Source organism: Phyllobates terribilis, unplaced genomic scaffold, assembly GCF_046119375.1.
Source record: "Phyllobates terribilis strain yellow unplaced genomic scaffold, ASM4611937v1 Scaffold_231__1_contigs__length_3143052, whole genome shotgun sequence".
Classification (NCBI taxonomy): domain Eukaryota; kingdom Metazoa; phylum Chordata; class Amphibia; order Anura; family Dendrobatidae; genus Phyllobates; species Phyllobates terribilis.
The window spans coordinates 574,550-597,815 of record NW_027362991.1 but is presented as its reverse complement, the minus strand read 5'-3'; the positions used below and the strand labels follow the sequence as shown (position 1 = coordinate 597,815).

Below are 23,266 nucleotides of genomic sequence, written 5' to 3'. Positions count from 1 at the left end.
CCAGCTGTGCCTGTCAATATCCATCTGTCTGCATACCAGCCGTGCCTACCAGTGCCCACCTGTCAATATGCCAGTCTAACCTGCCTGTTCAAGCATTTCCCGGTGTGGGTCAACAGCTGTGACCGGGGTCTGACCCGGAGAAGCACCTGGTCCCTCTGCTCGGTTCCTCCTTGGTTCACGGAGTCGACTGAGCCGCCGTGCAACCTTGGTCGGACCGAGTTAATACTTAGTTACGCCCCTCCAGGCACTCCTCGGTTTATGGTACAGTGGGATCACTAATCACGCTCACGTCAGTCAGTCCGGGCGCGAGCGTAACACCCGCTGCTCCCCTGTCCGGAGTCTTACCTGGTCATGATGTTGTTTTAGTTTGTTGTTTTTATTTTACTAGTTTTTAATTTTTTCTTATGCTTATTTCCTTTCATTTTCTTATATATCTAGTGCCTTCACACCAACAAACCTTGATTGCCTTACCTTGGCCCATATATGGACTCTGGGATACGCTACATTCAATTTTGAGGAGGCTCAGGAGAAGTTCAATCTCTTTCTGGGACTAATCTGATACCTATGTGAAATCGTTGTATATTTCCTATATTTTTTCATTATATGTGTCTACCTCACAGGGGTTCTCCCGTCTGCCCCTCCGCAGTGTGGTACTTCTGGAGACCCTCTGTGGTTGGTGATTATTTATTTTATTTCTTTTTCACTGATTATGGGGGTGACACGTCTGCACTCCTTTTTGATGTTTATCTCACAGATGTATAGATTAATAGACAGTTTGTACCTTCTGAATAATTCGAACTATAATTGGATTGTTGTGCCGCATCTGGTCCCCTTCTCCCTCTACCCCTCATTCCTCTGTGCACTTTGTGCATCTGATCCTCCTCTTTTCTATACACCACCAATGGATGGTTGCTATCCCGGATATTTACCTTGGAGTTGTGTGCTTGCGCCATGGTCCCCTGCACTCCCGTGCCCGCGCCCGGCTGTCTCGATGTCCCTGGCCTGCCCTCGGGGGTGTGCCTACGGGCACGCTCCCGGACGCACGTCTGGGACATGACAGCTTGGGTGCGAGCTCTGGGCGCACGCACCATTGTGCTTCAATGGGCTTCCCTGCCCCTCATGATCACATGATGGGTCAGGGGCGTATTTATAGCAGGTCCTTCAGGCGCTCCAATACATGCGCCTCTTGAGAAAGAATCTGGCGAAACGTGCGTCCGGGCGCGTTATCCTCATTATCACCAGTGGTGGGGGGGTCCTATTGATGCGTGGGCTTTGCGGACACTGAATCTGGGTGAGTTCTATATGTGATGCTGCTCTGATCTGTGTGGGATGGGCTGGACTGCAAGTGGGACTGCCTATACATTTTGCTATAATTCTTTACTATTTGCATAAGCAGCTTAGCATCTAGTAGTGGTTCCTGTTACTATTTCTTGGATGTAGGTCCTTATGCTCACCCCTAACTTACATGTGCAGATGTCCACACCCACATAGTCCGTTTGCCACATTATCCGTGTGACCCCCTGACATTTGGCACCATGCACCTTATTCCCCTTGTATTGTGATTTATATAAAATAACTTTGTATGTGTTATCATGTAAATTTTACTTACTAAAATCATGTTCTTTATGCTGCAAAACTCATTTATTCTCCTTTTTCAAAATAGTTAGTCAATTAGTAGAGAATAGTCATCTGTTATTTCATATTGTTACTTTGTTATAACTATTTAAACACAGCAAACAGTAAAAATAAAAACCAGCCCCTAAAAAAACCCCATAAAACCACAAGGGTGGTGCGGTCCACCACTGTCTTATTGGCAAGAGGTAGTATGTTGTACAAGTTAGCTCAATATACATTAGTATTATCAACATATATACTGCATAGCATGATTTAATGCATATAATCAGATTACAAAAAAGTCTATTATACAATTCAGTAACTTTTGTTATACGTTGTACAAAATAGCTCGATATACAACACTATTGCCAATACATAATATACAGTATAAATCAATTAGTTGGCTAAGTTCCAATCAAGGTGTATTGCACAATTCCATCAGATACACAATCACACAATGTAATGCAGAGTATGAATCAATTGGTTGGCTAAGTTACAATCAAAGACATATTGCACAATTCCATCAAATATATAATCACATGGTTATTATGTATAATACCTAGTACCAACCATTTAGTAACACATGCATATTCCTCAGTATAAGCCGAATGTGTAATGACTAAAAGTACAAACCAGATGCCATGGCGGTCTCTCCACACCACCCAAGCACCCCAACGCACGTTTCGCGTATGTTGCTTCCTCGCGGGGTACTTGAGGCAGTGGATGGTCTAATCATATATAGCTACCAGAGGGGGTTGGGCCAATTGTTGTGCCCTATCACATATAGTTCAGTCAAATGAGTAAATATTTATTAGTCATAATTAATTACCTTCCAGGGTCCAAATAGAATTATATATGCATCGCTGCCCATGATGTATACAATGGCGAGGCCATGCTGCCCGTCACGCATCACTCACCCGAGGCCGGCGTCCCGGAAGTCAGACCGCGCATGTGCGCGCCATCTGGCAACCGATTGGACGCCGGGCCCAGAGGAGGAGGCGCGACGCCACAGCACAGGCGCGCACACATCATAGGCCACAAGGCTCCATTTTAGTAGTGGGCACCAGGTGCCAGTAGTCTTACACATAGGTAATTACATATATAAATAGAACAATATAGCATGATTATCACATAATTTTTAAATATAGCATCATTCTAACACATATATTAACATAATCCAAGGTATAGTCAAGTACATAATTATTACAAAATAGATCCCAAATATTTTATATTATACATCAATGTCTTCTTGCGCAGAGTCGAGGTTAAGCCATACATCTTGTTGACATGCACAGCGGCAAGTCATATAGTCATGTCGATAGTTCTAAGTTCCGATATTGCTGCTTAAACCTTGAATCATGATTTTCTTAGTCATATCTCCCTCTTATGTTTTTTTCCAGAATTGCAGAGGTTATATAAATTCTTAAAGCTGCAATCTAAAGGTACAGACATCATATTATAGATCAGATATCATAATACCATAAAATTAATGCCCAACCACGGTTGCCACATAACCTTATATAGACCCGGATTTTAAATTACATAAGTATGTATTCATCATGCATTATCAGTTATATCTCATTTGAACCTCATATTGATAAGTGCAGATAACAATCTTGATATAAATGATGTGAGTATTTATCTCTTATACATGCACAATATAATTAATGCCCAGAATACACAATAATCTACTTGTAATCTATAATATATAGTAAATAACACTCATCATGTCAATGACCATTATATATCCCCAATACCTGCAGCCATACGCGTCAGACCATTAATAAAGGTATATATATTGATAAGAAATATATTATGTCACGCGAATTCAAGAAACCACCCATACAGCAAAGTCACCCTCTGCGTTAATTACATTAACTATACCAAAAATGGCGCAAAGCTAATCATATTGTTCAAGCCTTTTGGTTTAATCGTGTCCAGGGTTATAATCCATTTTATTTCCTTTTGTTCAAGCATTGTTTTTAAATTTCCACCTCTTGCTCCGAGGTTGACCTTATCAATTCCTTTAAAGCGCAACAATCTCCAATTGCAGTTGTGACGTTCTCTAAAGTGCTTAGGGATATTTTTAAGAGTGGCTATTTCTTCAAGTTTCACACATTTAGCTGCATTCCTTATATCTTTAATGTGTTCAAGTATCCTTATTCGAAATTCACGAGATGTAAGTCCCACGTAGATTAGATTGCATGGACTTGTTGCCCAGTATATTATCCCCGTTGATCTACAATTGATAAAGTGAAAGATTTTATATAAACGTTTTCCTGAAGAGTCAGAGAATTCCTTTACTCTATCTATTTGGGGACAGGCACCACACGATCCACATGAGAAACTGCCATATTTTTGAGTTGTGTTACCAGCTAGCATATTTGGAGGTTTTGGGGGAATGTAATGACTTCTCACCAAAATATATGTTAAGGTTTTTGACCTTTTTGGTGTTATTGATGGTTTTAATGGAATTACCTGTCTTAAAACAGGATCAGAATGGAGGATTGGCCAGAATCTACTAATAATTTCGTACATCTCCCTCCATTGACTATGGTAGGGGGTAATCAATCTCACCTTCTGATCATGTTTTTTATCTTTAGGTTTAAAGAGTTCATCCCTAGTTGTTTCTTTAGCTCTCTGATAGCCTTTTTGAATAACGTCATTCCGGTAATGACGGGCACTGAAACGTCTTTTCAGTTCTGCAGCCTGTTTTTCAAACAGTTGGTCAGTAGAACAGATCCGTCGGGCTCTGAGGAACTGACCTGTCGGTACGGATCTAATAACCTGAGGTGGATGAGATGATTTAGCACTTAAGAAGGCATTAACTGCTGTGCTTTTTTTGAAGATATCCGTAGATATTGTACCACCTTTTTCCTTTTTAATTTTTAAATCCAAAAAGTAAATTTCCTCAGAGTTCCACGTAGTAGTAAGCCGAATATTATACTGATTATCATTAAGTTTTTGAAAAAACTGTTCCAATAGTGCTACATCTCCTTGCCATAAAATAAATAGGTCATCAATAAACCTTACCCACATCTGGACAGCACGATTTAGCTCCGCTGGATAAATAATATTATGAAGTTGACGCACCCCCTGGGCCATGTGCAAGGGATACCCGGAGCCAGATCTGGATAGGGGTAGTAGTCCTTGTGGCGGTGACCCGGTCCGTGCCCAGGGTGTCAAACTAAGTGGCAGTCTATGGCAGTAGATGTTAACTTGATTGTCGACTACGCCACCCGTTGAGTGCGGCTTTGACGCCGCCGCTGCAGAGCAGTCCGCTGAGGCCGGTGGTATATGTGCAGCAGTGATGGTATAACCCCCAACGGGAGGGGTATGGCCTCAGGGCAGCAGGTGTGGATGATGGGGGTTGTGATGATGCAGAAAGAAGACTCAGAGTCAGGAGATGCAGTTCAGGGTTTTTACTTACTGGTGTTCTTTTGGTCACTCTGGCCTTGAGTGACCACCCGAGCCGTGCTGCGTCCACCAGGTCCTGGACTCGGCTAACCCCCAGGCGATTCCGGAGCGTGGTCCTGAGCTCCCTTCTGACTCTCTCTCTCTCTCTGGCCGTTCCCACCAGGGATCCACCTGTGTCCGGCTCCCTCGGGTCTCTTGTTGGTTGAACCTTCCCTGGCTTCCCTGACCCTATGCTCGGTGTGCCATTCTGGTGGATTTGGTGAGGGTCGTGGCAGATCCTGCCCACGACCTCCGGTTCCTGGCTAAGGTTTGTTTTGGCCTCTGCCAGCTTGGGATCCGGTACCCTTGTCCGCCAACCCTTCACCCTTTTGTCTTTATTCTGGGGTCTTGGGGTTCCCTTCTTGTCTTTCTCTCTGGGTCCTTCTTTCTCCTCTCTCCTCTGCAGGCTTAGCTCTGGAGCTGGGCCCAGCCGGAGCCACAGCTCCCTGTCAGCCCTCCTGGCTGAACTCCTCTGCTCTGCTCCTCAGGCTAAAAAGACCCTGTCCTAAGATGGTGCCCACCATATATACTCCCTCTATGTGTGAGCCCAGGTGACTAGCACCCAATGAGCTCCTAGCTTTACCCAGACTACTCCCCCTATCTGCCCCTACACTACTGGGATGTTCCACCCCCCTCCCACTCCAGCCAGGGACAGACGCTGTCGTACCTGCACATATACTGGTGGGAGTACCGTAGTTCTGTCCCCCGGAAATGGGATGTATGTAGTGCATGCAGCCTACTGAGCTCAGTCCCACACTCCATCCTTACCCGGGAGTGGAATACCACACCTCTGGAGTGAGGTGCAATACCCCTGTAGCAGCCGAATCCTCAGGGTGCTACATTCCCCCCTGGTAAATCACAGCACGTCCTCGGGCTGTAAAAGAGCAAAAACATAAAACATACAAAATTTTTGCAAAAACATCATAAACATATAAAACACCATATATATAACAGTAGCATAATACTCTTCATATAAAACTTTTCATAAAAAAAAAAACATTTTTGACCTCTGGCCACTTGTGCAAATTGTGACCAGGTAAGTGCCACAGTCTCTGGTAGAAAAACAGTTTCCTATAAAACCGGTAGGGGGCACTTTAGGAAGCGCAACTATTTACAAGGGATATGGCCGCTCTCAGTCCTCGGCCAGTGGGGAAAAGGGGGTGGCTGCTCACAGTCCTCAGCCTGTGGGGAGATGGGACACACTGGAACAGTTCACTGGTCCCAACGGGGACTATAATGGTAACAGTTATTGTACCTTCACGGGTAACTATTTACAGTGCTCCTACTGTACATCAGTGGCGACGTCCTCCAGCTCCTTCCTCCGTGTATTCTTCAGACCCGTCCGGGTCCTCTTGAGTGAACCCGATGAGGTCTCCTCCTGTGGGGTCCCACTCAAACTGCGCCTCCTCTAACGAGAGCGGGGTCATCTTGACGAGCGCCGGAGCTGGGATTAGGGGCTCATCCAGGGGTCTTTCTTTCCGGAGTCGGGGATGGTGGTACTCCGGTGACCACTCAAAGGGCTGCCCAACCGGGCAAGTGTGCTGGGCAAACAAGTCCTCACCCAGGTGCGGCACAGTGGAAGTTGAGGGCGCGGTGGTGGCAGCGGCGCCCGGGATCACTAGGCCTTGCGACCAGGCTTGGGGTACCCTGAAAGTAAAGGGCACCGTGAAGACGGCGGCGCCCGGGGGCACTCGGCCTTGCGACCAGGCCGGTGGCGTCTCCTGCTTGGCCGCGCTCAGGGTTGAGGCTCGTGACGTCACAGGGGGCGTGGTCGCGGCTCCTGCTTGGGGCCTAGTCTGGAGCGGTAGCGGTGCGGCAACGGGCACGATCAGTGGGATTTCGGGCTCTGCGATGGGGAGCGGGGGTAGACTTACGGCGGCTGGGCTTGGGGTAATGACGTCCCCTTTACTTGCCTCCGTCTCTTCAGCTCCCTCTGCGGCGTCGTCTCCGGCCTCCGTCCCTTCTGCATCCTCTTCAGGGGCAGGCGTGCTCCTCGTTGCGGGTGGTGTGCTCCGCTGGCGGGTTCCAGCCTGCTGGGCCATCTCCCTGCTCCATTCCGTCAGCGTTTCTCGCTGCACCTGGGCCATCCTCCGTGCGAGGCCCTCCAGCGCGGTCTGTGCACGCTCCCGGTCTCGGGGGAGCTGTGCCAGGATCTCCACCAGGTCTTGTGGAGTGGTAGCTTGCAACAGGCTCCTGACCACAGGGTCGGTGCTGCCTGACTCTCCCTCCATCTCCGGGTACGGCTCCTCCAGACTCCTCCAAGCTGCTCCCATCTTCTCTCTTTTGTTCTGTCTCCGCCCACATTGAGGGCGGTCCTCGGGCAACTTGGTGATTGTCAGTTCCAGGGGCAGACCCCCCACGCTGATGGACATCTCAATCATTGCAGTCTCTGCTGGTGGGGGCGGTCTTCGTTTTTGGCGCCATTCTTGGTCCTGGCCCACGATGGGAGGTCGTCTCTTACCACCCTCTGGCACGCCCATAATGGCGTCCGCTCTGCCAGGGCGGGAAATCTTCTCCGATGGCGGGAACCGCTTCCCAGTGGTGGGAAACACTGCAGATGGCGGGAAAAGACTGCAGATGACGGGCAAATGGCGGGAACCGATCCGAGATGGCGTCCGATGGCGGGGACCCTCCGGAACTGGTGGGAGACTTCTTTTTGAGGTAAATGCGAACTTTTCTTCAGGCACGCAGTACCCGATGGTTGCGGGCACGTGATCCTGCCGACTACGCCAAAGTTGACGCACCCCCTGGGCCATGTGCAAGGGATACCCGGAGCCGGATCTGGATAGGGGTAGTAGTCCTTGTGGCGGTGACCCGGTCCGTGCCCAGGGTGTCAAGCTAAGTGGCATTTGGTGAGGGTCGTGGCAGATCCTGCCCACGACCTCCGGTTCCTGGCTAAGGTTTGTTTTGGCCTCTGCCAGCTTGGGATCCGGTACCCTTGTTCGCCAACCCTTCACCCTTTTGTCTTTATTCTGGGGTCTTGGGGTTCCCTTCTTGTCTTTCTCTCTGGGTCCTTCTTTCTCCTCTCTCCTCTGCAGGCTTAGCTCTGGAGCTGGGCCCAGCCGGAGCCACAGCTCCCTGTCAGCCCTCCTGGCTGAACTCCTCTGCTCTGCTCCTCAGGCTAAAAAGACCCTGTCCTAAGATGGTGCCCACCATATATACTCCCTCTATGTGTGAGCCCAGGTGACTAGCACCCAATGAGCTCCTAGCTTTACCCAGACTACTCCCCCTATCTGCCCCTACACTACTGGGATGTTCCACCCCCCTCCCACTCCAGCCAGGGACAGACGCTGTCGTACCTGCACATATACTGGTGGGAGTACCGTAGTTCTGTCCCCCGGAAATGGGATGTATGTAGTGCATGCAGCCTACTGAGCTCAGTCCCACACTCCATCCTTACCCGGGAGTGGAATACCACACCTCTGGAGTGAGGTGCAATACCCCTGTAGCAGCCGAATCCTCAGGGTGCTACACTCCCAATACCCCAGGAAGAGGCACGCATATGAGGGCGCATAAGACGCCCCCATTGCAGTGCCTCTCTCCTGAAGGTATATCCTATCTTTAAATAAAAAGAAGTTATGTCTTAAGACAAAATCAAGGAGCTGTTTCAACAGTTGGACCAAATGGCGGTTCAGATGTGTAGTATGCAGGTAAAATTCGACCGCCCTCAAGCCATCCTCGTGCTTGATTGAAGTATATAGGGACTCCACGTCCGTTGTAGCCATTATTATATCACTATCAAAGGAGATGTCAAGAAAGATTATACAGTCTGGACTTGGGTAGTTTAGCTCCGGGGGTCAGGTTAATAGGACAATCATTAGCACGATGAGGAGGCAAATCCTGACACCCCTTCTCAGAAAAAACGTCCTCAAAACTCTGTAGAGACAGCAGCAATAGAAACATTCAGACAGTTCCCATGGCAGTAATCTCCCCGGTTTGCCAATCCACCAATGGATTATGTTTAACAAGCCAGGGGATACCTAAAACAATCAGAGTAGGGAGATTCTCCAAAACATAGCAAGGAATGATTTCACAATAAGCTGAGCCCACCCTCAGTTTCACATTATGTACAATCTGAGTAAATGCTTTCTGTGCAAGTGGCGCCGAGTCAATGGCAAAGATGGAAATAGGTTAAGCTAAAGCACAGCAAGCGAGACCATGAGTTTTCACAAACTCAGCATCAACCATGCTGACCCCGACTCCACTGTCAGCAAACAAAGAAATTTTTTCGATTTTACTCTCTAGCACTACCTCTGCAGTCAGGACAAAGCGGGAACTGCAGTTTGGCCACAAATGCACCCCTTGTTTATCCAACTCCAGACTACCGAGAGTTAATCGAGTCTCTTTTTGTTTAGGAATTGAAGGACAGGTCCCAACAAAGTGTCCCTTTTTCCCACAAAAAAAACATACGCCTTTTTTCTTGTGAATCTCCGGAGAGATGTATGATGTAGAGACATCCTCTAGCTGCATAGGTTCCTCCACTTCCCCCAGTACTGGTTCACCCCCAGACCGCTCCCTTGGCAAAGGTACACAACCCCGACAAGAAGGCCCCAGAGAAAGAGGTCGCACCCGTCTATCCCGAAGGCGCCTATCCAGACGTATGGCCAAAGACATGGCAGCCTCCAAAGACTGAGGGGTATCATATACAGCCAAGGCATCTTTCAACCTTTCAGTTAACCCCTCACAAAATTGACTTTTAAGGGCTGAGTCATTCCATTTGGAATCCGTTGCCCATCTACGGAATTCCGAACTGTATGTTTCCACTGACCCAATCCCCTGCTGAAGGTGACGTAGCTTAGACTCAGCCAAGGCTACTCGGTCAGGGTCATCATAGATGAGGGCAAGAGCTCCAAAAAACCCCTCCACAGATTGGAGACAAACCGAATCCTGCGGTAACGAAAATGCCCATGACTGAGGATCACCCTGCAGTAGAGAGATCGCAATACCAACCTGTTGCTCCTCATTACCGGAGGAGTAGGGACGAAGTTTAAAGTACAATTTGCATGCCTCCTTAAACACAAAAAACCTGTCCCTACCTCCTGAAACCCTGTCCGGGGGGGGCAACCTTGGGCTCAGGCTGGACAGGCCTACAAGCAGAGACCCCCACATTGGTGACCTGTAGCCGCTGAAATTGCTGCTGCACTTCACAGCGGAGGTCATTCACCTCCAGAGACAGCCCGTGCAGCCGCTCTGCAAGCTCTGCAACCGATCCCATACCAAGGGAGAAAGGAAAGGTACACACCCAAAAACACAGAGAAAAAAAAGGAACCCAAAGTGTCAGATTTGTATCTTTTTTTGCTTTTTTTAAAAAAAAAACGTGCTCGGCCGGTTATAATGTCACGCCAGGTGTGCGTCACCCTGTCTCCCCCTAACGTCCCTATACAGCCTCCGCCGCTGTCTCTGATCACGTGCCTCGCCCTACTATCCCTGGCGTAAGGCTAAAGTTGGGGGTGGAAGGAGATGAGCACTAGTCAACCTCCACTAGCACTCTAAAGACAAAAGGGAAGACAACACAGGAAAATAATAGCTTTAGAAGAACTCCAACAAGGCGCACGGCCTCAAGACTCCAAAGAGGACGTGATGCTGCTTCAGCCAAGTTCCAAGTAGGAATGAATATAACCAGCGACGCCCACCTAGAGAGACCAGGTATATATACACCCAGGCCAGAGGGAGGTAGTTGCTGGGTCCTAAAGACAACCTCCTAGCTAGGAAGCTGTCTGCAATGCCAAACTTGGAGATCTCCTACAGGCCACTGCAGGGCTACTGTCTATCTCCTCCGACACACCCGTGACAGGTGAGGAGGTGTTTTGGAGTAGACACTCCTGATTCATTGAAAGGCTCACACTTCTTAATGAATCAAGCAAGTATATAATTCCACATTTGTTAATTCATAGTTTTGATGCCTTCAGTGTGAATGTTCAATTTTCATAGTCATGAAAATACAGAAAAATCTTTAAATGAGAAGGTGTGTCCAAACTTTTGGTCTGTACTTTATAAATGGCTATGGTAGATCTGAAGCCTCTGGCACTTCAACTCTGTCCTCGCCCTGCGCTGCTAACTCCTGCTTGACTGACAGCCTCTGCTGTGTGATTTCAGACAAAGGAGTCATCAGTCAAGGAGGAGGATGCTCCACTGGGCAGGAACAGAGCTGGAGTGCCAGAGGCTTCAGATTTACAATTACGCTGTGTGGACAATTATTAGGCAAGTGAGTTTGTTGATTATATAATTTTTTTGCAGATTTTCCAACTCTATGCTGTAGACACTTGAATGCTTATTCAAAGATCAGGTGATGTGTATTTGAGTACTTAGGGTGTGACACTGGTCACTACTCAGGGACAAGCCATGAAGTGGGGAAATCAAGGAGTCTGAGGTTGAAAGCCAGGAAGTTACATCATAAACAGAGGGGTGAGGCAAAGGTGTAGTCAGGTTACAGTCCGGGGTCATAATTCCAAGAAGGTAGCAGATCAAGACAGATGGGCTAGTCAAATGGATGGTCAAAAGCAAATCCAAGGTAGGGCAACAAAGATCAGAATACTGGAACATATAGCACAAAGCACACACACACACCACTTGAGCAGAACTACAACTGGCAGAGATTAGAGGCAGACAGCCAGCTACATAGCCTGGGAAACACTCCAAACGGGAGACACCTGTAGGAAACCCAGCACGCTCCATCCCTGATTGGGCAACTGGACTGTCACTCACCACACTGACAGCTCAGCACGCCCCTGCCCCAGATTGGACGGGTGAGCTGCCACTCGCCACACTGAGTGGAGGAATCATGACACGGGGTGTGTGGCCTAAGGATACAACACCCTTTATAAAATTATTAGGCCACTTGTTTTCCTCAGGCAAAATGCAAAAAAGGGATTTAACTGACTCTGAAAAGTAAAAAATTGTGAAAAATCTTACAGAGGGATGCAGCACTCTTGAGATCTATAAAAATATTGGGGTAGTATTTTAGAATCATGAAAAATTTTGTTGCAAAAAATGGGTCGCAAAAAACGACACACATTATCTTATTTGAGAAGAATCAAATGTGAAGCAACTGGGAACCCATTATCCTTTAGTGCTGTCATATTCCAGAACTACAATCTCCCTGGAAAGCCCAGAAATACAAGGTGTTCAGTGTTCAGAGACATGACCAAGGTAAGGGAGTCTGAAATCCAACCATCAATAAGCAAGACACAGAAGGTGAAGAGTCAAGACTGGGCCAAGAAGTATTTGAAGACAGATTTTTCAAAGGTTTTATGGACTATGTTTTCAAAGATTTTATGGACTACGGAGGTTTTATGACCGCTTTCCAAGTGTCATAACTGTTTTTATTTTATCATTTTCTGTCATCATAGCTATACAAGGGCTCGATAACGGCCAGATAAGGTTTTGAATTTAATTGCAACCTTTCAGTTCAACTTATAATGTATTGGAAAAACAATTTTCTAATAGGTTTTTAGTTGTTTAGTTTTTATAATATTCAGTGTGCAGTAGGAATGATGTGTTAAATTTATTTTTATGTTTTACTAATTAGAAAAAAAGCTTTTAAAAACTTTAGTCTGTGTCACCATATTGTGAGATCCATAACTTATTTTTATTTTTCCACCGATGGAGCTGTTAGAGGTCTTGTGAATTGTGGGACAAGCTGTAGTTTTCAGTGTTACCATTTGGCATACATAACACTTTTTATTCAATTGTTTTTTTTCAAATTTATTTCAAGAGGCAAGTAGGTCAGAAAACAACAAATTTGTCATTTTTCTTTATTTTGTTTTATTATTTTTTATTTACAGCTTTAACTATGTGGAATAAAAACCATGATATTTTGATAGCCTGATCATTGATAACATGCAAATCATAGTGCATACCATTCCAGATAATCCTCTGAATTTCTGAATTCCATCATGGCAACTCATCATGTGACTCAGTAGTGTGTATGCATGTATGCACTCCGAACAACATCTAGGTACGCTCCTGATGAGACGGTGGATGATATCCTGAGAGACCTCATCCCAATGATACCCTGCGGATAGGTGAGTTTTGATTTTTGGACCATCCCTAGAAGAAATTGCATTACGTGCCCTTAGCTAATAAGATATTCAGTTAGGTCCAGAAATACTTGCACAGTTACACAAGTTTTTGGCATTTTAGCTGTATACCAAAACATATTCAAGATACAGTTATACACTGCTCAAAAAAATAAAGGGAACACTTAAACAACAGAATATAACTCCAAGTAAATCAAACTTCTGTGAAATCAAACTGTTCACTTAGGAAGCAACAATGATTGACAATCAATTTCACATGCTGTTGTGCAAATGGAATACACAATAGATGGAAATTATTGGCAATTATCAAGACACCCTCAATAAAGGAGTGGTTCTGCAGGTGGGGACCACAGACCACATCTCAGTGCCAATGCTTTCTGGCTGATGTTTTGGTCACTTTTGAATGTTGGTTGTGCTTTCACACTCGTGGCAGCATGAGACGGACTCTACAACCCACAGAAGTTGCTCAGGTAGTGCAGCTCATCCAGGATGGCACATCAATGCAAGCTGTGGCAAGAAGGTTTGCTGTGTCTGTCAGTGTAGTGTCCAGAGGCTGGAGGCGCTACCAGGAGACAGGCCAGTACACCAGGAGACGTGGAGGGGGCCATAGGAGGGCAAAAACCCAGCAGCAGGACCGCTACCTTCGCCTTTGTGAAAGGAGGAACAGGAGGAAAACTGCAAGAGCCCTGCAAAATGACCTCCAACAGGCCACAAATGTGCATGTGTCTGCACAAACGGTTAGAAACCGACTCCATGAGGGTGGTATGAGGGCCCGACATCCACAGATGGGGGTTGTGCTCACAGCCCAACACCGTGCAGGATGCTTTGCATTTGCCACAGAACACCAGGATTGGCAAAGTCGCCACTGGCACCCTGTGCTCTTCACAGATGAAAGCAGGTTCACACTGATCACATGTGACAGACGTGACAGAGTCTGGAGACTCTGTGGAGAGCGATCTGCTGCCTGCAACATCCTTCAGCATGACCGGTTTGGCAGTGGGTCAGTAATGGTGTGGGGTGGCATTTCTTTGGAGGGCCGCACAGCCCTCCTTGTGCTCACCAGAGGTAGCCTGACTGCCATTAGGTACCGAGATGAGATCCTCAGACCCCTTGTGAGACCATATGCTGATGCGGTTGGCCCTGGGTTCCTCCTAATGCAGGACAATGCCAGACATCATGTGGCTGGAGTGTGTCAGCAGTTCCTGCAAGATGAAGGCATTGAAGCTATGGACTGGCCCACCCATTCCCCAGACTTGAATCCGATTGAGCACATCTGGGACATCATGTCTTGCTCCATCCACCAACATCACGTTGCACCACAGACTGTCCAGTAGTTGGCGGATGCTTTAGTCCAGGTCTGGGAGGAGATCCCACAGGAGACGATCCGCAACCTCATCAGGAGCATGCCCAGGCGTTGTAGGGAGGTCATACAGGCACGTGGAGGCCACACACAATACTGAGCCTCATTTTGACTTGTTTTAAGGACATTACATCAAAGTTGGATCAGCCTGTAGTGTGTTTTTCCACTTTCATTTTTGGGGTGACTCCAAATCCAGGCCTCCATTGGTTAATACATTTGATTTCCATTGATGATTTTTGTGTGATTTTGTTGTCAGCACATTCAACTTTGTACAGAGCAAAGTATTCAATGAGAATATTTCATTCATTCTGATCTAGGATGTGTTATTTGAATGTTCCCTTTATTTTTTTGAGCAGTGTATAATTAATATGGTCTTAAAGTTGATTGGCACATCCCAAAAAAAATAGAATCTTCAAATGTTATTCCATGAGTATCAAACAATTAAAATCCACATGCTGGTGATAGAAAAAAACACTCTGATGCATTTCTGGCGCTGTGTGTGCCTTTAGTCATAGATCAATTTTCCTTTTCTTGGACTAATTTCCTGACGCATGCAAAGGACAGATTTAGTCATTGTTTGCAAGGTGACCAATTTATTCACTCTTTCTTCAATATATAGTTGTCTCTTTTTAAAGGGACGAAAAGTAATTGGACAGTTATTTCAAAAGCTCTTTAATGAGCTGCATGGGCTATTCTCTCATTAATCCATCATCAATTAAACAGGGTAAAGGTCTGGAGCCGATACCAGGTGTGGCATTTGCATTTGGAACTTGTTGCTGTGCACCCAGAACATGTTTACAAAGGAGCAATGGAATGAAAATGGAATGGAAATTACCATGGAAGAGAAACAGACCATCATTAGGCTGAAAAAAGAAGAACACCATCAGAGAGATAGCAGAAATGTTAGGTGTGACCAAATGAACAGTTTGGTACATTCTGTAAAAAAAAAGAGCGCACTGATGAGCTTGAGAACTCAAAAAGGCCTGGACGTCCACAGAAAAAAAACAGTGGTGGATGATGGCAGAATCCTTTCCATGGTGAAGAAAAACCCCTTTACAACATCCACCCAAGTGAAGAACACTCTCCAGGAAGTAGGTGTTTCAGTAGCTAAGTCTACCATAAAGAGAAGACTTCATGAGAGCAAATACAGAAGGTTCACCACAAGGTGCAAACCATTAATCAACCTTAAAAATAAGGTCAGATTAGACTTTGCCAAAAACATCTAAAGAAGCCAGCCCAGTTCTGGAGAAGCATTCTTTGGACAGATGAAACTGTAACATCCCTGGCGGCGTGCTTGCATGGCTTACCACCTCCCACCATGCAAGACCGCAATCTTACCTATCAGTCCAGGCTGCACACTATGCTCCAGTACCTGCTGTGTGCATGTCTCTTGTCTGATTGCTTAGGGCATCGGCTTGGTGACTGTCTGATTCTTAAAGTTATCGTGTGCGCACTCCTAATGCGTCCCCAGCCTATTGCTGTGAGTCACTGGATACTTAAACCCCCTCCACCCAGTAGGAGGTGCCTGAGCAACACTTTCTTACAGTGTGTTCTGTGCAACTGTGAGTTGCCAGGTTCTGTCCTGAATCTAGTCTGTTTCCGCTACCCTGGGGGCTGAGTACCCAGGCCCGTTACCTGTATCTCTGACTTCTAGTCTGTTTCCGCCACCCTGGGGGCCGAGTTCCCAGGTTCGTTCCTGTATCTTGTTACTGGTTCAGTTCCTGTCTGAACAGTGTCCTAGCCCGTTACCTGTCTGTCTTTATGTCCGTACCTTCCCTTTTCCTGCAGTGTCTGAACCTGCACCTAACTCCAACTCGTTGTCTCTGTACTTCTGTTTGTGAGTTTTGTGTCCACTCGCTATTTCATTGCAAGTACCTTGTGTGTATCTGGTTCTGCTTGTTCTGTTTCCCTGCCTCCATATCTACCTCCTGTGTTCTAGCTCTCTTCCTGTGTTTCCCAGTCTGTTCCACGTGAACAGTGCCCTGTCCTGTCTTCCTGCGGTTTCGCTCTGCTCTGCTTTTCCTCCACACCTGTGGCTTCGCTCTGCTCTGCTTATCCACCGCACCTGTGGTCTCGCTCTGCTCTGCTTGTCCTCCACACCTGTGGTTTCACTCTGCTCTGCTTGTCCTCCACACCTGTGGGTTCGCTCTGCTGTGCTTGTCCACCGCGCCTGCGGTTTCGCTCTGCTCTACTTGTCCACCGCTCCTGCGGTTTCGCTCTGCTCTGCTTGTTCACCGCACCTGCAGTTTCGTTCTGCTCCACTTGTCCACTGCTCCTGCGGTTTCGCTCTGCTCTACTTGTCCACCGCGCCTGCGGTTTCGCTCTTCTCTGCTTGTCCACCGCGCCTGCGGTTTCACTCTGCTCTGCTTGTCCACTGCGCCTGCGGTTTCGCTCTGCTCTACTTGTCCACCGCTCCTGCGATTTCGCTCTGCTCTGCTTGTTCACCACACCTACAGTTTCGCTCTGCTTTGCTTATCTACCGCACCTGTGGCTCTGTTCCTGTATCCCAGTCTGTACTAGTCCCTATCCAGCCTGCGTTCCTGTCTGCCTGTACCCACCTGTCAGCATACCAGCCGTGCCTGCCAGTTCCCGCCTGTCTGCATACTAGCCGAGCCTGCCAGTACCCGCCTGTCTGCATACCAACCGAGCCTGCCAGTACCCGCCTGTCTGCATACCAGCCGAGCCTGCCATTACCCACCTGTCTGCATACCAGAAGTGCCTGCCCGTTCCTGCATTCCCCGGTGTGGGTCAACAGCTGTGACCGGGGTCTGACCTGCAGTGGCACCTGGTCCCTCTGCTCGGTTCCTCCCTGGTTCATGGAGTCGACTGAGCCGCCGTGTGACCTTGGTCGGACCGAGTTGATACTTAGTCACGCCCCTGCAGGCACTCCTCGGTTCATGGTCCAGTGGGATCACTAACCATGCTCACACCAGTCAGTCCGGGCGTGTGCGTAACAGAAACTAAGATAAGCCTGTACCAGAATGATAGGAAGAAGAAAGTATGGAGAAGGCTTGGAACGGCTCATGATCCAAACAATGCCACATCCTCTGCAACACATGGTGGAGGCAGTGTCATGGCATGGGCATGCATGGCTTCCAATTGCACAGGGTCACTAGTGTTTATTGATGATATGACCGAAGACAAAAACAACCTGAATTCTGAAGTGTTCAGGGAGATACTTTCTGTTCAGATTCAACCAAATGCAGCAAAGCTGAATGGACGGCGCTTCACAGTACAGATGGACAATGAGCCAAAATGTACTGTGAAAGTAACATGGGAGTTTTTTTAAGGCAAAGAATATTCTTCAATGGTCGAGTCAATCACCAGATCTCAACCCCATTGAGCAGCATTTCACAGGCTTAAGACAAAACTTAAAGGGAATCTGTCACCCCCTGGTAGATATCAGACCTGTACTATGGGCATACAGGTTATAGAAAAGTAAAACTATACATACCTATATGGTCCATAGTAGAGGTTGATTGCAGAGAAATCTGTTTTTATAAACTCCGTTGTGCACAGGCTTGGCGTCCGGGGGATGCCAAGAAATCCCCGCCTATCTGTTTATTATTCTCTGAAAACCCCGCATATGTGCTTATTTATCATATCCCCCCCCCCCTCCCCTGCACATCACAGGGCCCTATGACCTGCATTGGTATCCCTCACTTGCCGGACATGCGCAAAGCGCTGCTCATAAAGAACGCGCTTTGCTTCCTCTCGGCCCCGTCTCTCTGTGCACTGCGCTGCAGAGTTCTATTGCGCAGACATCGGGGAGTCACTGTCACTTCCTGGCGCCTGCACAATAGAACCCTGTGGCGCAGTGCACAGAGAGTCACGGCCGGGATGAAGCAAAGTGCACTTTATGTGAGCTGCACTTTGCACATGCCCGGCAAGTGGGGGAGAACAGTGCACGTCACAGGGTCCTGTGACGTGCAGGGGAGGGGGTAATAATGATAAATACACACAGGCAGGGATTTCAGGGAATAATAAACAGATAGGCGGGGATTTCTTGGCATCCCCTGGACGCTAAGCCTGTGCACAACTGAGTTTATAAAAACACATTTCTCTGCAATCAAACCTCTACTATGGGCCATACAGGTATGTATAAATTTACTTTTCTATAACCTGTATGCCCATAGTACAGGTCTGATATCGCCCCGGGGGTGACAGATTCCCTTTAAGGCAGAAATACCCACAAACAAGCATCACTGAAGTCAGCTGCCGTAAAGGCGGCAAAGCATCACAAAAGGAGGAAACCCAGCGTTTGGTGAGGTCCATGGCTTTCAGACTTCAGGCAGTCGCTACCTGCAAAGGATTCTCTACAAAGTATTAAAAACATTTTATTTATGCAAAAGTTAATTTGTCCAATTACTTTTGAGCCCTTGAAATGAGGAGGCCTTTGTAATTAATGGTTGCAATTCCTAAACGTTTCGCAGGATATTTTTGTTCAGCCCCTTTAATTAAACCTGCATGTCTCTACTTCAACAAAAATACTGGCATGGTGAGCACAAATCTCGAAGATTCGGTCACTGTCCAAATATTTCTGGACCTAACTGTATTTGGTTGCTATTGAAATTTATTTGTGGAAATGATTTCAATATAGTAATATGATGCCAATTTTATGTTTTCTTTTGTTTTACTAATTAGAAAAAAACCTTTAAAGACTTTAGTTTGTGTCGCCATATTGAGAGATCCATAACTTATTTGATAATATATAACTTATATGATGCCATTTTTCAATAACTCACCAACAAAAATAAGATGCAAGTCTTGATAATAATAAAAAAAATATACTATATTTATTTATTCATTAGTTTTATAAAACCACTGAAAAACCCACAAACAGAAAGGTAAAAGCAGGATGGGCACGTGATGCAGCGGGTACAGAGTGACACAGGTAACTATATATACAGTGGGTACGGAAAGTATTCAGACCCCTTTAAATTTTTCACTCTTTGTTTCACTGCAGCCATTTAGTAAATTCTAAAAAGTTCATTTTTTTCTCATTAAAGTACACTCTGCACCCCATCTTGACTGAAAAAAACAGAAATGTAAAAATTTTTGCAAATTTATTAAAAAGAAAAAAAACTGAAATATCACATGGTCATAAGTATTCAGACCCTTTGCTCAGTATTGAGTAGAAGCCCCCTTTTGAGCTAGTACAGCCATGAGTCTCTTGGGAATGATGCAACAAGTTTTTCACACCTGGATTTGGGGATTCTCTGCCATTCTTCCTTGCAGATCCTCTCCAGTTCCGTCAGGTTGGATGGTGAACGTTGGTGGACAGCCATTTTCAGGTCTCTCCAGAGATGCTCAATTGGGTTTAGGTCTGGGCTCTGACTGGGCCAGTCAAGAATGGTCACAGAGTTGTTCTGAAGCCACTCCTTTGTTATTTTAGCTGTGTGCTTAGGGTCACTGTCTTGTTGGAAGGTGAACCTTTGGCCAAGTCTGAGGTCCAGAACACTCTGGAAGAGGTTTTCATCCAGGATATTTCTGTACTTGGCCGCATTCATGTTTCCTTCAATTGCAACCAGTCATCCTGTCCCTGCAGCTGAAAAACACTCCCATAGCATGATGCTGCCACCACCATGTTTCACTGTTGGGATTGTATTGGGCAGGTGATGATCAGTGCCTGGTTTTCTCCACACATACCACTTAGAATTATCACCAAAAAGTTCTATCTTCGTCTCATCAGACCAGAGAATCTTATTTCTCATAGTCTTGGAGTCCTTCATGTGTTTTTGAGCAAACTCTATGCAGACTTTCATATGTCTTGAACTGAGGAGAGGCTTCCGTCAGGTCACTCTGCCATTAAGGCCCGACTGGTGGAGGGCTGCAGTGATAGTTGACTTTGTGGAACTTTCTCCCATCTCCCTACTGCATCTCTGGAGCTCAGCCACAGAGATCTTGGGGTTCTTTTTTACCTCTCTCACCAAAGCTCTTCTCCCACGATTGTTCAGTTTGTCTGGACGGCCAGGTCTAGGAAGACATCTGGTGGTCACAAACTTCTTCCATTTAAGGATTATGGAGGCCACTGTGCTATTAGGAACCTTGAGTTATGCAGAAATTCTTTTATAACCTTGGCCAGATCTGTGCCTTGCCACAATTCTGTCTCTGAGCTCCTTGGGCAGTTCCTTTGAGTTCATGATTCTCATTTGGTCTGACATGAACTGTGAGCTGTGAAGTCTTATATAGACAAGTGTGTGCCTTTCCAAATCAAGTCCTATCAGTTTAATTAAACACAGCTGGACTCCAATGAAGGAGTAGAACCATCTCAAGGGGGATCACAAGGAAATGGACAGCATGTGACTTAAATATGAGTGTCTGAGCAAAGGGTCTGAATACTTATGACCATGTGGTATTTCAGTTTTTTCTTTTTTAATAAATTTGCAAAAATTTCTACATTTCTGTTTTCTTTTTTCAGTCAAGATGGGGTGCAGAGTGTACTTTATTGAGAAAAAAATGAACTTTTCAGAATTTACCAAATGGCTGCAATGAAACAAAGAGTGAAAAATTTAAAGGGGTCTGAATACTTTCCGTTCCCACTGTATATATATATACAGTTGAAACCAGAAGTTTACATACGTTATATAAAAAGACACATATGGATGTTTTTCTCAATATCTGACATGAAATCAGAATAAATCTTTCCCGTTTTAGGTCAATTAGGATTACCATAATTTTTAATATTTGCCAAATGCCAGAATAATGAGAGAGAGAGAATGTTTCAAGGCATTTTTATTACTTACTGCAAAGTCAAAAATTTACATACACTAAGATTACTATGCCTTTAAACAATTCTGGACTGCCCATATGATGATGTCATGTGTTTAGAAGCTTCTGATGTTTTTTTTGGCAACATCTGAGTTAATTAGAGACACACCTATGGTTGTATGTAATGCACACCTGAAACACACTGCTTCTTTGTGTAGCATCATGGGAAAGTCTAAAGAAATCAGCTAAGATATCAGGAAGAGAATTGTGGACTTGCACAAGTCTGGCTCATCCTTGGGTACAATTTCAAGATACCTGATGGTGCCTTGTTCACCTGTACAAACAATTATACGCAAGTACAAACAAGATGGGAATGTCCAGCCATCATACCGCTCAGGAAGGGAATGGGTTCTGTGTCCCAGAGATGAACGTGCTTTGGTCTGACATGTACATATCAACCCAAGGACAAAAGCAAAAGACCTTGTGAAGATGATGGCAGAAGCTGGTAAGATTGTGTCACTATCCATAGTCAAACGAGTACTGTATCAACATGGGCTGAAAGGCCACTCTGCCAGGAAAAAGCCATTACTCCAAAAGAAACATAAAAAAGCCAGATTAATGTTTGCAAATGCACACAGAAACAAAGACCTTAATTTTTGGAGACATGTCCTGTGGTCTGATGAAACTAAAATTGAACTTTATGGGCATAATGACCATCGTTACGTTTGGAGGAAAAAGGGAGAAGCTTGGAAGCCTAAGAACACCATCCCAACTGTGAAACATGGGGGTGGCAGCATCATGTTGTGGGTTGTTTTGCTGCAGGAGGGACTGGTGCACTTCACAAAATAGATGGCATCATCAGAAAAGAATATTATGTGTCAATACTGAAGCAACATCTGAAGACATCAGCCATGAAGTTAAAGCTTGGGCGGAAATGGGTCTTCCAAATGGACAATGACCCAAAGCATACTGCCAAAATGGTAACAAAGTCAATGTTTTGGAGTGGCCATCACAAAGCCCTGATCTCAATCCTATTGAAAATTTATGGGCAAAGCTGAAAAGGCTGCGAGCAAGGCGACCTAGAAACCTGGATCAATTACACCAGTTTTGTCAGGAGGAATGGGCCCAAATTTCAACCAACTATTGTGAGAAGCTTGTGGAAGGATATCCCAAACGTTTCACCCAAGTCATTCAGTTTAAGGGCAATGGTACCAAAATACCAATGAAATGTATGTAAACTTTTGACTTTGCAGTAACCTAAAAAGTGAAAGGTTTATTCTGATTTCATGTCAGATATTGAGAAAACCATGCATATGTGTCTTTTTATATAGTGTATGTAAACTTTTGGTTTCAACTGTATATATAACAGCCTGAACCAGGGAAAGTGGTCATGAAAACCTAAGCACTACATTAAGTAATAGTCAGATACACCAGTGTCAAAAGAAACTGCAATACAGCCCATTATTGAAAGTGAAAACAGTAGCAGTAACAGTATTTAGCACCTAAATGAAAGTTTTAAAATGCATTATATCCTTCTAAAAAATGCTTATATAAGAATATGTCCTAAGCTTTGTCTCATCATTTAAAATAACAGATGTAAAAAGCAAAAGTGTGATTAAAATTGCATTTATGATATTCATATACAGTACAGACCAAAAGTTTGGACACACCTTCTCATTTAAAGATTTTTCTGTATTTTCTTGACTATGAAAATTGTACATTCACACTGAAGGCATCAAAACTATGAATTAACACATGTGGAATTATATACTTAACAAAAAAAGTGTTAAACAACTGAAAATATGTCTTATATTCTAGGTTCTTCAAAGTAGCCACCTTTTGATGACTGCTTTGCACACTCTTGGCATTCTCTTGATGAGCTTCAATAGGTAGTCAACGGAAATGCTTTTCACTGCACAGGTGTCCCCTGTCAGGTTTAATAAGTGGGATTTCTTGCCTTATAAATGGGGTTGGGACCATCAGTTGTGTTGTGCAGAAGTCTGGTGGATACACAGATGATAGTCCTACTGAATAGACTGTTAGAATTTGTATTATGGCAAGAAAAAAGCAGCCGAGTAAAGAAAAA

At 45.5% G+C, this 23,266-nt stretch overlaps 1 pseudogene; it reads left to right on the top strand.

The window, feature by feature from the left end:
• LOC141215224 (uncharacterized) overlaps positions 1-12,457 on the top strand; it is a 61,937-nt pseudogene extending 49,480 nt beyond the window's left edge.
• The last annotated feature ends 10,809 nt before the right edge of the window (positions 12,458-23,266 follow it).